The following is a 14,295-nucleotide window of genomic DNA, read 5'->3' on the forward strand; positions in this document are numbered from 1 at the left end:
AAGCGCCATAGAAAATAAACGGACTAGTGATTTACATTTGAATCGTACATTTTAATACCCAATATACGTCTAAACCAGAGTAATGTAACTGGAATGAATCGCACGAGTCCGATGCTGCCGCTTTGAGGCAACATGGAGAGGCGCGACTGACCATGCGCTGTAACACAACTATACCGCCAGGGGGCGCCCATCTCTCTCTGTCTCGCTCTCTCGCGTTCTCTCTTGTGTTTCTCTCTTTCTCTCTCTTTCGCTCTCTCTCTCTCACTGTCTTTCTCGCGCTGGATTATTGAATGTCTGAGCCCAACTGCCTCACTCTCATTCATGTTGGCTGCTGCTCTCATGTGCGCAGGAAGCTGCCGAGCTGAGTTTACGGACCGGAGCTGATTCTGCTGCCGCCTGACATCTCGGCCGGGAATTTAAAGGACTGCACCTCTGTTGCTCCCCATGACATCTTTCACGAGTTTTTCTGAAGGCAGAAATTACAGTTAAGGACTGTTTGAACCAGTAAGTACAAAACTTTTTGTCCACACTTGTTCCATCCATGCACCCATTTAAAGTGTGCACCGCGGTCATTCCGGGTTCTCCGAACCTTGTCTCACTGTTGTGTTTTCTCTCATGTTGTCCGCTTTTCACGAATAGACTGGGTCTGTTGATGAGATTCTCTTTCCATTCCATCAAAACGTGTTCGTTTGTGCGCACACGAGGACGCAGACGATCTTGCAAACCAACCGACACTCCTTTTCCTCACCCGAGCGGTGCTGCTCAAGTTCTTTTAAGGCGGGAGTTGGCTTCAAATCCTGCGTGGTTCCGTCTTGAACGTCCGCGCTTTTATGTGGCCCAATTTGCAACGTTGCGCCATCATAAATATTAAAATGTGTCCATAATTCAGGTGTCACACTTACAACGATTTCCACAAAGGTTTCACACTCTGCTGTAAAGTCTCGTCTCTCCACGCATCCACCCACTGGCCACAGCATTAGGGACACCTGCACTGTATCATCGTCCAACACAAGCGCTGAAAAAAAAGAGGAGGAAAAAAAAAGCTTATGCTTAAATAATAATGCTCACGTCTGACATTGGCACTGGTAGGTGGTAAACGATTGAATAACCTCAATGGTGTTTCTAATCTACTGCACTAATCTAATCTACTCACAAGGTAGCCAAAATATTATGCCTCTGACTCTCTGAAGTGCGATGCAGTGCAGTAACTTTAACTGGCGGATATGGTTCATAGGGTTCTATAGCTCACTGGTGTCAAACATAAGGCTCGCGGGCCGGATCTATCCTGCCATATTATTTTGAAATGCAGGGGCAATGATGTCTTATGATGGGGGTGGGGGGGGGGTTATTATGAGGGTTCTTGCTTCTGGTTCTGGGTTCATGTCAGCAAACAAATACACCACAGCTCAGCTTCTGGATAGCTTACGTCACCAGCTGTTTTAATTGGAATATAAATAAATCTGTACCCGGTCTCATAAAAGATGACATTTTTTGGGCGGGTAGGTTGGGGTAGTTTGTTCCCTCACTCCACCAAATGTGAACCATAAAAGCAATTTGCATAGGTAACTGTAATTGTTGGTGTGCTCTTATATTGCACACTGAGGTGAATTGTAACAAAGAGATGGCTCATGTGAAAACAAGTTTGACACCGGTACCTAATGTTATGAGCTATGTGCAAATGCAACGGGTGGGCACATGTGAAAGAACTAAATAGAAGTGGCGTCACTTTTTTTTTTTTTGTTAAATTGGAAAGTGAAGGTGAGACAAGTTGGCTGAGCAGTGCCAAGCCTGCCCCATGGTATGAATATGTGTGCGCTCCTGAAGCTCATCGCATTCTTTGTCATCATTCTTTGCATGTATAGGCGCTTGCAAAGGTACACCGAACATCACTTGGACATGTAAAGTTGAGTGTTGCATAGTGACATCGTGATGCTGATAGTCCGCCGTTATACTTGCAGTGGCGAGCTCAAAGTGAGTCAGGATCTGACTCTGACGTTGCGTCTGCTTCTGGCAGCCTGTAACCTAATTACCTAATTTAGTCCCGCGGTCTTTATTATTAATTTGATCCCACTCCTTTGTAGAAGTGTGTGTGTGCTTGGTACTTTCACAGTTGAGCCTTTATTTCAAGAAGAGGATACAGTCTCTGGTCCCCAAATCACACAATCAAAGTACGATGCTTTGTGGAAGCCTAATTTATGTGTTTTATACAGCATGTGGCAAAGGCTTTGGTGCTCTTGTCATGGAAGGTTGGTCAAAAACATTACGTCTTAGAATACCCAAACGTCTGCGATTGGCTGGCAACCGATTCAGGGTGTCCCCCGCCTACTGCCCGAAGACAGCTGGGATAGGCTCCAGCACCCCCCGCGACCCTAGTGAGCATCAAGCGGCTCGGAAGATGAATGAATGAATACACAAACGTAACATCTTTGTAAACATGACCAAATTATGGCAAAAGCTGCAGTATTTGTGTGCAAATTGTAACTGCTTCAGTGTGGCATGTTTGTGGACGGTTACATTGACAATGAATTAGACTTCCACCAAATTATAGTCAGAGATGGCTTTCTCTCCCCGTGAATTTATTTTTGATGCCGATTTAAAATAATATATATATGTATATATATATATATATATATATATATATATATATATATATATATATATTTATTTATTTTAGTATGCCAATTTTTTGAGGTGTCTCAATTTTTTTTAAAGTTCACCTCTAAATCCTTGTGCAAGACAAATATTACCATGCGTTATTATTCATAGCTCTGACGTTTTGGGAAAAAAAATCCACCTGTTGCTGACCCTAACCCTTTATTTATCAATATTACTTTATTATGATTATTATTAAAAGTAGTAGTAGTATGAAAACCTGATGTGCTCTAGAAAAACAAACGAGGGCAGATTCAGAATCAGCACCAACCCCCCCCCCCAAAAAAAAGAAAACATCCATAATAGTTGTCTTGCATCTCTAATTAAAAGACACGCTAAACATTTCTTGAACAATGTTTTTTTTCAAGACCCTAGGAAGACCTCTGAATGTGCTGAACTCCTCCATCTGTGCCAGTGCCATTGCAAGAATTTAATTTGTTGTGGATGTTATGGGCACATGTTATGGGAAACACCTACTTTTCTTTATAGAGGGTTTTCTTTATAAAGTAAATTTTGGAATACCATTTCCATTCAGTTTCTTTGACTGCCCTGACAATGACTGAACAACTGCACGGTTCAATGTTGTCCGGTCACTACCTCGCCTTGCAGGAACCTGCCTTGTTTTGACCAAAGCACCAACTGCTTCAGCTTTGCTGTGTCTGTTGAAGGAGGTGGGAGGGGTGGGGGGGGCAGTGCTTTCCGCTAACAGTCCACCACGCACCCTGCGGTCTTTGTGTGCAGAGCGTCTTCATACTTGAAGTGCCTGCAGCGTGTCGGATGGCATTGTCGCACCCCCATAAAGTAGCGCTGGCGTGCGCTCCTTGCAGCGGGATGTCATAGATACGACGTTTTCAGATTTAAATGCGGTTCGGGCCGCCGCGGTGGCAGCTTGCTCACCACGTGCTTCTACTTGTGAGCTGAGACGTAAACCATCACGGCATGGCAACACACCAGTTAAGGTCCAAATTACAACAAGATGTCAGGAAGTCATTGCTGGAATCAAAACTTTTATCAGCCCCTCTAAGTTGGCCTAGTCATCCATTTAAATACAGGCTAAGGAGATTGAACAGGGCGGTCTTTGTTTCAGATGTCAGCGGTGGAGTAAAAATGAGGACACCGTTGCAGACTTATCATTTTCGGGCCCGATTAGTTATACAACATGCTTTTCAATTAAAAACTAAGTAAATGTGTTCATGTTCATGGATATTCTTTTAAAAAACTGCTTCAAAAATGGAAGTTGATGCAAAACACCTGCCCATTATTATTTATATAGACCTTTTATATAAACGCCATTCTGCCAACTACCTACAACAACAAAGTCACTCTAAAACAATGGTCAAGTCCTCTGCTGGGACCCTATTTTAATTATATATTTAATTAAATATTTAATCATACAATTTAATTATAATGCAGTAAAAAGGAATCGAGGGAGTTAGGTCGGTCAATAACTACTTAGATTTGCGCACATAGACATGAAGGAAGATATTTCACAAACGCACACAACAAAAGTGATAAAGAGTCAAAAGTCGATACAAAAATAGAAAAATATCAAATGACATTATCTTGTCAATGTCATTCGGCTTCAAAATACAGTGCATGGGAAAAGCAAAGCATGCACAGTGCTACATCGTCATTTACATCCGATGGCATCCGTCACTGACGCGGTGCCGTCGGTCACGTGGTGATCCACCAATGATGAAACGGGATTTCCTTGGAACCTTGTCAAAGTCATCATCGGAAAATGTGAACGTTGGCAGCGATGTGTGAAGACAGCGTTGTCGGTTGACAATCATCTGTTTCCTAATAATTGTGACATATTAACATGATCAGTGTCTTCTCATAAATGATCTTTAATCATACCATAATGTCATTAAAGTGAAGCAAAATGCGTTTTTCCTGAAGTGTGTATCAACCTGAAGTACTGTGGCTCTCACTTTCAAATATTGTGGTGACCCCTGTCCTTTCTTCCTTGGTTGTATTTTTTTTTTAAATCTTTCCCCGGTGACAGTAACTACAAATCTCTACTTTAATGTGAAATAAACAGGAAGCAAAAGTGAGGGTCAAACGAAGTAGAAAGTGAGCGTGAAGGAGCTTTTTAAAGTTCTCGCTATCATTTTGCCGGGAAGGTCAAGCACATCAAACAGAGTGGCCGGATTGAAATACTTCCTCTTCTAAAAGGAGATGCTGTGCTCTGATGTGACGGCTAAGCGCAAGACCCCTTTTGCTCACTTCTAAAACACAAACACTTCTTCCCAAGATGAAACTTGTCGAGAAACTTTTTCAGATCAACACTTGCTCTGTAGTCAGATGAACGTTGCGTCAACTGGATGCTGCGTCTCCCGTCCTTACGCGTGAGTGCGTTTGCATCATTTCCTGCTGTTGTTTAGTCAGCGATTAAAATCATTTTAGCATCTTTTTTTTCCCATCTGCAGAGCATACAGCTTGTGCTGTGTAGTCCCAAAGGACCAATTTAGGCCTGCTCTGTGCAGTCTGAACAGTTGAGGCAGCAGAATAATCAGTGCAGTGCCGTCGTCTCTCCATGTGTGTGTGTGTGCGTGTGTGTGGGTGTGTGTGTAAATGCTTGTGCAGTACAGCGATGGTCCCCAACCTTGTTTTCAACCAGGGACCAGTTCATGAGAATATCCATTTTTTGCAAAGACTGACAACCATTCGTCGACAGCAGGGTTGGTGTTGCTGACGTACAGTATATTCCCAAGAAGAAATTAATAAATTGGCATTGGGGACGACGTACTTTCCCAATTAAGAAAAAAAAATGGTTTTGTTTCCCCAAACCCCAAATCGATCAATACAACCCGGTACGGAGCCACAGACGAGTGGCTTTGAACCACATCAGTATACAATAAAAATGTTCATGATGTTTACTGTCCTGCTGCAATGTTAGTCCTTAACATTTCTCAGAAACATGCACACGGAATCGCACAAAAAAAAACCCACACACACACACACGCACACACACGCGCACTAACAAACACACACACACATTTGGCCATCCCATTCAGCCTTCCCAACCTCTTTTGTCATACCGTGAGTAGCTCCTGACTCTTACGCCACTCCAAAGTGTTGCCTTGAAAATAAATAAGTAATATAAAATTTAAAAAAAATACAAATCAAAATAAAGAATAAACCTGACTTTGTTATACCGGTATATAAAACTCTTATAATATTTGTAAATTAAAAAAAACAAACAAAAAATAGAAACCTGAATTTCTCCTTCAAACAGGAATTTCAACTTCAAACCATTCAGGGACAGCGGTTTCGACAGCTTATCATGTTCTCAGGGTACAGGTTATCATTATTGGTGCATGAAAGGGTTAAATATCAGGAAGAAAACACTGAACAAGAATAACGTTCAGGGCCATGATAGCAGTTTTACTTTCTTTTTGTCAGTTGTCTGAGCTTTACCGAGACAGTTGAGCTGACATGCGGCTGTTGAGATTTTTCATTATTAATCTGGGAAATAAACGCTAAAATATTTCCAACCCCCCCCCCCCCCCCAAACTTCCCACACACACCCCCTTGCTCATGTACCTCTAGGGGCACGTGTACCCCTGGTTGGGAAACAATGCATTGGAGCACAAAGATGATAATATTCTTTTTTACTGACGCTGACGTATTACCAATATATCCGTCATTGTGGTTCTAGTTAGTTCTCCATCATGCTGTTCCAATTTTCCAGGTTTTTTTTTCTGTCTAGGCAGCATTCCTACTCATAATAACATGACTTTAGGTCAAGATTTTATTGAACCCCAAATAAATTCTTTCATGTTTAATAACATCCGATCCAAGATAAGGTTACGAGGGCTTATTTATTCTTGTCAGAGAAAGGCCCTACTTATTTTAAAGGAGAGCTGATCCAAGATATTTGCGGCAGCTGAGGTCAGACAGTAAACGTTTTTTCTGAGGCTTCAGAGGTGTCCGTTTTCAACACACATTTCATCTTCAGTTGTTATTTTCCTGGTAAGAACAGAGCCAAATTGTAATGATCTTTTAAGATGTGCATATGCATATTGATCAGAAACAAAAATACCAGGAGATCATTGCATAATCTTGGGAATTGGGAATTTCACAAACATATGACATTTGGAAATTGTGCATGTCACGTATTGCGTGCTTCTCTCCTGTCTTCTTTTCCTTCATGAACAGGAGTCCAAATAAGTGAGTGTAGAACGCATCAGTACGTCAAAGAAACGACGTCCTTGAGGAAAACAAATGAGGCGAGAGATGAGGAAAAATGTGAGAAAGTGAAATAAATGAGATGTGTGTGTGGGGGGGGGGGGGGGGGTGTCAGCATCCGTACGCAGTGAGGCAAAGAGGAGGGGATTGGAAAACAGTGACAGTGACTTTTGTTGGGTTCATACCGCACAGACATGTACTTGTTACTATTCGTATTGTGATTGTGAGCACTTGGAAGTGAGGACAGGGAGGTGAGGTGCAATGGGAAAGTTCACATTGGATAACGTGGACAGGAACATTTATGATCGTCATGCAGGTTTATTTTTTTGTGTTAGGTTTTTTTTTTGCAGTATTATGCATTTGCAGTATTAAGCTACTAAGGTTGTTTAGCGCCGCCGCCTCACAGTGCAGAGTTCAATTCTGGCTCCAGCCTTCCCGGGTGGAGTTTGCATGTTCTCCCCATGCCTGCATGGGTTTTTTCAGGGTACTCCGGTTTCTTCCCACATTCCGAAAACATGCATAGCAGGTTAACGCGACACTCCAAATTGTCCCTAAGTGTGACCGGGACCCTTGTGAAGATAAGCGGATCGGAAGATGGATGTATTGGTGGATTGATTTGCATTAGCACAGCAGTTTCACTGACTTTATTTATTTCCAGAGCACCAAAATGATCACACGGTAACATTTAGGAATGAGGAGATCGGTTCAGCAACAGGTGGATTTTTTCCCCCTGAAACATCATTGCTATAAATTTCAACACATAGTCAAATCTGAATTGCACAACCTTAAATTAGAAAAGTTTTTGAAATTTGCATTAATAATCCATTTAGGGACACCTTGGATTTAAATTTGCTGTTTGACCACTCTTGTCTTTCTCCAGTTGTGATTGTGCCCTCCAACAAGAGGTTTGTGCTTCCATCACTTTATTGGTGAGTGAGTCTGTCAGCAAGCAAGAGTAAGCAATGGTGACTCAACTGAAATGAGCCTTTGGGGTAGCACTGATTAGATGAGTTTTATATCAGTTTTTTGAATCATGCATGGATTCAAAAGACAAACGTTTTATTCCCATTGTCATGTTTGCGTGGTGGTGGGGACCCCAAAAAGCAGGCAGGAGCAGGGTGTACTTGACGAATTGTATTTAATAAAACACAGAAAACTAAATCCAAAACAAAGTCCCAAGAACAAAACAAATCCAAAGTAACACACAAAACCATGGCAGAAGCTAAAACCTCAATAACAGAAACATGACCGAAACAAACCTGACAAGAACAAACAGCAACAAACAAACATGACAGTAGCCAAGCGCAAACAGCAACAAACAATAACCTGACAATGAGTAGTCGGCCGAGAGTCCTTTTATATACACTACTAGCTGGTTCGCCGTCCTCCGGGCGGCTCATCAGCTAGTTCCTGCGGAAGGCTGGTAAGGTGGGCCTTCGGCCCACAAAAGTGTTGTTGCTTGGTTCAACTTTTTGTTCATCCTCATTGCTTATCGCGAAAATAAAGAGATGTTTAGCTCTACTAAATAACTAACAATTTTATTGCAATGCTTGTGGGTAGACAACATTTTCTCGCTAAGATGCCCGCGCGATCGTAGTGAGCCACTGCCTGAGCGGCGCAGTGGCGGCGCGGTGAAGTAGGTACGTTTTGAAAAGGGACAGACGGAAGGACAGACCGCGTGCGGGACGACGCGCAATATATATATAGATTTACCTAACGACCAACAGGTGTGCAACTGCAGGGAAAAGCCCCACAGTGCCACCTGTTGGTCACAAACCGAAACATGACACCCATTAGGGTACATAGACAAACAGGGACAGACACTAACATTCACACCATCACTGAGTGGGAGTCGAAACTGTGCTCGCTGCAAAGAACCACAAAAACATCAGTGACCGGACATTATTCAACCCAAAAGAGCCTTGATCAGCACGAACAGAGCGAGCATGAGTTCTGTTCCTTCTGATGCCGGCCGACAGAAGCTCACTTTGCAGTCCGCGTTGTGTTTGAAACATCTGCGAAAAGCCTCCTGGCACGGGCCCACTTGGCTCAGTGGTGAGAAGGAAATAAATGAAGGTATCATAACTGCTGAGTCAGAGAGAACAGTGACCCTCCCTCTGATCATCTCACACACAAATTGAGGCTCACCTCATTTTGTTGAGTGCTCAGTCAAACGTGTGTGTGTGTGAAAAGGGAAAGAGAGGTGACTGTAAGGTTATGTCTGACTTTGAGGAACAGGATTAGCGGACCGTGGGTTGCATCCTCTCATCGCTCATGAAAAGTGGAGCGTGTGGGTTCAGTGTTTTGCACAAGGACACACCAGAAGGGATGCTCTCATACTGCCTGCAGCAGCTAACTTCGGCATACAACTTAGCTTCTTTTTGCATATATTTTGGACTTTTGCTGGATGGTCAGGGACGGCGATGACTCAGGAACTGAGTTATTCATTGGAACATCTTGAGAAAACAAGTCGTTTGACGCAGCTAACACCTTTTCAGTTCATCTGTGTGGTACATGTATGAAAGTTGCTTAAAAGTGGACATCACCATGCAAGATATAGAACACACCCGTGATAAAATGAGGCCTTGCAATCCATCCATCCATCAATTTTTTGGTCCGCTTATCCTCACGAGGGTCGCGTGCCGTGCTCGTTCCTATCCCAGCTATCTTCGGGCAGTAGGCGGACGACAACCTGAACTGTATGCCAGCCAATCACTGGGCACACATACAAACAAAAAAACATCCACGCTTACAATCACACCCAGGGACAATTTAGAGTGTTCCGTTAACCTGCCGTGCATGTTTTGGGAATGTGGGAGAGACCTGGAGTACCCGGAGAAAACCCACTCAGGCACTGGGAGAACATGCAAACTTCACATAGTGAGACCGAAACCGGAATCGTACCCTGCACCTCCGCACTGTGAGGCTGACCATCGAGCCCTGCGATTGGCTGGCAGCCAGTTCCGGGTGTCCCCCGCCTACTGCCCAAAGACAACTGGGATAGGCTCCAGCACACCCCGCCACCCTTGTGAAGATAAAGCGTATCAGAAAATGGAGGGATGGACTTCATAATGGCCGAGCAGTACTGTGGATGACTGGTTTGCGCGGCTGCCTCACAGTTCGTAGGTTCAGAATTCCAATCTCGGCTCCATTTATATTCCGGCATATGTTGCGTATGTATACATTATTTACAATATATTTGTCTAAATGTGGCCATATCCTCAAAGTTCCTTCCACCGTTCCTCTTTTGGTGTTTTGCAATTCTGTCACCTTCAGATTTCCCAACATGCCATGTGAAAGTGCGGACAAAGTGAAGGATATGGATGATGGAGCACATAAGCGGTGTGCTGTTGATAGTAAATGCTTCCATTTCACGCCCCGAAGCAAAGTTGAACAGTGCAGGGTCAGAAAAATGATGAAATGTATCTAATGCACCTTGAGGTTTTGGGCTTGAAAGTATTGCGACTTGGATGTTGAAATTGGCCCATGTATCACGAACTTTACAAGCCATGGGGAAGCATTGTGAGGCGACGCCGGCATGGTGCTTGCAAATGGATCAGAAATTGGACTGAATGTGTCGAATTTTGTGAAAGGGACAACAAAAGCTTTTTTTTTCCTAGTGCAACGAATGCATTCAATAAAGTCTGCCTAATGGGGCTTTCTGTGATTTCCCTTTTTTTTCCTTTTTTGCTTTTGTACCCATTTGTCTTTTTTTCCCCTCCATTCTTCACACTTGTGGAATTGAGTGCTATTTTCATCTCTTGTCTATTTATTCTCTGTCTTGCTCTCTAAGTGTCCTTTACTTTCTATAACAAAAAGAATGAAAGAAATAAGGGTTTATATTTTTACTGTAGTTTTATTGCTCTCGTTTGTGCTTTTTACTTGATCCCCTAAGGCAGGTATGTCCAACCCCGGTGCTTGAGGATCCCTATCCAGCATGTTTTGGGTTTCTCCCTCATCCAGCACAACAGATTCAAATGATCAGGCTTCTCGGAGCTTGCTGATGAGCTGATCATTTCAATCAGGCGTGTTGGAGGAGGTAGATCCTCTGTGGATCGGCGGGTGGACACTTCTGCCCTAAAGACTCAAAACAAGGCTAATTTGTTTGACTTCTTGGTCATGATTTTTGTTGGACTTCCAAGCGATTTGGCTCTGGGTTGCCCTGTCAGATTATTGTTCCATGTCAAAGCAAGAAGAGAATAGACTTTGAATACTTTAAATTTGATTCATATCCATTATTGCTCTACCAAGCGTTTAGAACAGTTTGAATACATTTAAAAAAAAAAGATTGTTGAGCTGTAATTAAAAAAAAAAGTAAGTAAAATCTGTAAAACGGTCAAAATGTTGCCCACCATAATACCTGTGCAGACATCATTAAAATAATGTTTTCGTGTCTTCACAAGTGCATCCATCCATCTATGCTGCTTATCAGGTTCAGAGTTGTGGGGAGCCTTAGGCTGTGTGATTGCGACTCGGGGAAAAAGACAGACTGCAGCCTGGCCGGGAAAGCCAGTCAGTGATCAGGAGCACGTATAAGCACAGACAAACAATCACAGTGCAATTCTGACTGTCACTGAGTGGGAATTGAAGCTACTGCGCCCACACCAAAGCCAGACGAGTGAACTATGACACCCAAGTTAAACCTTGTTCAAAGTAAATAAGAAGCACAAATAATTTTTGGGCTCCAAAGGCGGAATGAAATTGGCATCACATTTATCAAACATTCCTAATCGTCAATTAATTTACATAAGTTTCGCTGCATATTCTCTTTTCTGTCAGAATCTGTGTCATGAAAATAAAAGAATAATCAAAAGTCAGATAAGCACTTTTGATTCCCGTATCCATAGTTACCGTTCATTGGTGGTTGTTCCTTTGCTGTGTAATTGGTCTTAAATGGAATCTGACAAAATTTGGAGAAGAAAACAACACTGGCGATCTTTCACTTCTTATTTCCTAATGTCAGAACCTGAAGCATCTGGTTCTGAATATGCGACTGACGCATCTCCGACGACTCTCACATCCTTTGTTTATTTGTATGTGTGGGATGTCTTCGTGTGCGCAGAGCAGCATGCTGTTGTGTGTATGTAACTTAGTGAAATTGTTGATGTGACTATAACGTGTGTGAGTCAAACGGTTTGTGTGTGGAGCCACCGGGGGCCACGGGTCTGCTTTTAAGCGCATTCTTTCTTCTGACGAAATGGTGGAAAGGGAATTGTTTCAACGGATTTCATTTTTCCTCGTGGATTTGAGCGGCTCCTGCAGGACCTCAAACCATATTTTTTCTTCAGTAGTGTAGATATACTGTGGAATATCTAAAATTCCATTCATTACTTTATTTAAAAGGGTCCCTTTTACTGCTGTGCGAGAAGTCTGGGTTTGGCGCCGGTGTGAATGGAAATGGGAATGATGAATCACAGTGAAAAAAAAACACGTCTTTGTTTGGCCATGACACCAACAGTAAAAAAAAAAAACATCTTAAGTGTGCACCTGCAAAAGCAATAACCTGCCTGAAGGTTCAGAGAAGGAAGCGTTGACACTTTCCTCCCAAGTTGGACACATTGCCACAGTGGTAAAAGTGTTTTTGGCTTAACAGCTACTGTTGCATTTTGGTTCAGCTGAGTTGTGTTTGGTTGTGATATACAAATAGTGTTATTATTGCCACATTGAAAGGAGGAAACATGTTTTAATGTTATGAGAATTCAGGTGAAATATTTTGACAGATGCTGTATTTTCCACACTATAAGGCACAACTTCAATGAATGGCCTATTTTAAAACAGTTTTCATATATATATGTACGGCACGAAGTGACAATAGTGGCTGTGGTTGCATTATGCATCCACTAGATGGAGTTACAGTAAAGGAATACAATACAATATACTCCAACTTTATTTATTTCGAGCCTTCACATCCGCTGCGGCTGCAACAAAGCGCTTTGCAGAGCATTTAAAATACTACGTCAATTACATCAGAATATTGATCCATATATAAGGAACATCGGATTATATGGTGCACTGGTGGCTTTTGAGAAAATTGAATGCTTTTAGGTGCGCCTTATATTGCGCAAAATATGTTACTTGCATTATGTTAAGAAAAAATTCTCATAATCTTAATGTCAATATTTTTATGGTGCAGGTGTCACTGATTTCATGAATTGCCAGCCTTATCCTAAAGTCTTGAGTATAGCATGCTTACCCATCCTCATTTTTAAGCAGTTATAACCTCGTAATAATGCGACTTCAGCTATGCAACTGATTTAATCTTTTGTCGTTGTTGACACTTGGAGTAAAAATTCGACTTCAATACTCTAACTGCAGATTTACCCTTGTGGTGGTGAGGGAGCCTTGTAGTAGAGGTTCAACTGTAGGCAATTATAGCACATGATGTACACCTTAGCATGACTTCTCCATCAAACACATTTGTCATGCGTGTCACCGTGTGTTGCTTTAAAACTGAGGATGGGTACGCCACATGTAATTGTGCACGTAAGACGTGCGTTTTGGGAATGGCTGTGGAGAGAGGATGGCTATGCAAACATGGAAAAGTGATACTACTCATTTTGCAATTTAAGAGGGAACTATTGGGTGGCGTGACTGTAAGGAAAAAGATAAAGAAAAAGTAAAAAGTAAAACAACTACAAAATAAACACTTCTTGCCTTTTTTTTTTTAATCAAGCCTTTGGTATCACTTTTATGGTGAACATTTGTGTTCCCGTCTTCCTGACAGAAACACTGTGAGGAAGATTTTTAACCTTCTCTTCTCAACATCTTACGAATCAAAGAAGTTGACACAGCCTTGTGTCTGAGTGTTTAAATCAGTGGTTGTCAACGCTTGCCAACTTGAGACCCTAAGACTTCTGTTTGCTTCAAAGTCCTAAGCCATTTTAAACAAGTTAAGAACGAAAATAATTTTTTGGGTCTAAAAATAGCTTCTGAAAATACCTCTACAGCATTTTGAGACACAGTTTAAATCAGTTTGAATTCTCAACGAATGAATATTGCTCACATCGATGTCCGTTAGCCCCAGGCCGAAGTGCACTGTAATTGAGTAGCTAGTGACTGGAGCATAAGTGAGTAAAATTTCCTGACCCTTGCCGAATATTCTATGTTCAAGACGGTATACCACAGTATTGTAAAAAAAAAAAAAAAATCAGAATACAAATACCCTTTCATGCACCCTGTAACCTGATAACATGATAAGCTGTCCACTGTAGTAACCGCTGACCCTGAAAGGGTTATTTATTGGTTGACAAGTTTTGAAATCAGTCAAGTCAACTATTTGTCAATTATTGTTCAAGTGAGTGTCAACAGAGTAACGTTATTTCTGATACATTACAAATTTCACAATTTGGTACAGTTTTTAGCAAGGGCCATGCAAGTTGACAGACGTTATTTTCTTCCGGGGGCCACAAAAAATTACGTGGCGGGACGGATCTGGCTCCCGAGCCACCT

At 42.2% G+C, this 14,295-nt stretch overlaps 1 protein-coding gene across 2 annotated transcripts in view; it reads left to right on the forward strand.

Annotated features, from left to right (window-relative positions):
- The first annotated feature begins 279 nt into the window (after nucleotides 1-279).
- Nucleotides 280-14,295, forward strand: part of LOC127596803 (plexin-A1-like) — a 193,560-nt gene continuing 179,544 nt past the window's right edge. The window contains exon 1 of one of the 2 annotated variants that reach the window (XM_052059677.1): nucleotides 280-504. The gene's annotated coding sequence lies outside the window, so the exon portion shown is untranslated. The remainder of the gene's footprint in view (nucleotides 505-14,295) is intronic. The other variant, XM_052059679.1, reaches the window with a different exon arrangement.

Source organism: Hippocampus zosterae, chromosome 2, assembly GCF_025434085.1.
Source record: "Hippocampus zosterae strain Florida chromosome 2, ASM2543408v3, whole genome shotgun sequence".
NCBI lineage: Eukaryota > Metazoa > Chordata > Actinopteri > Syngnathiformes > Syngnathidae > Hippocampus > Hippocampus zosterae.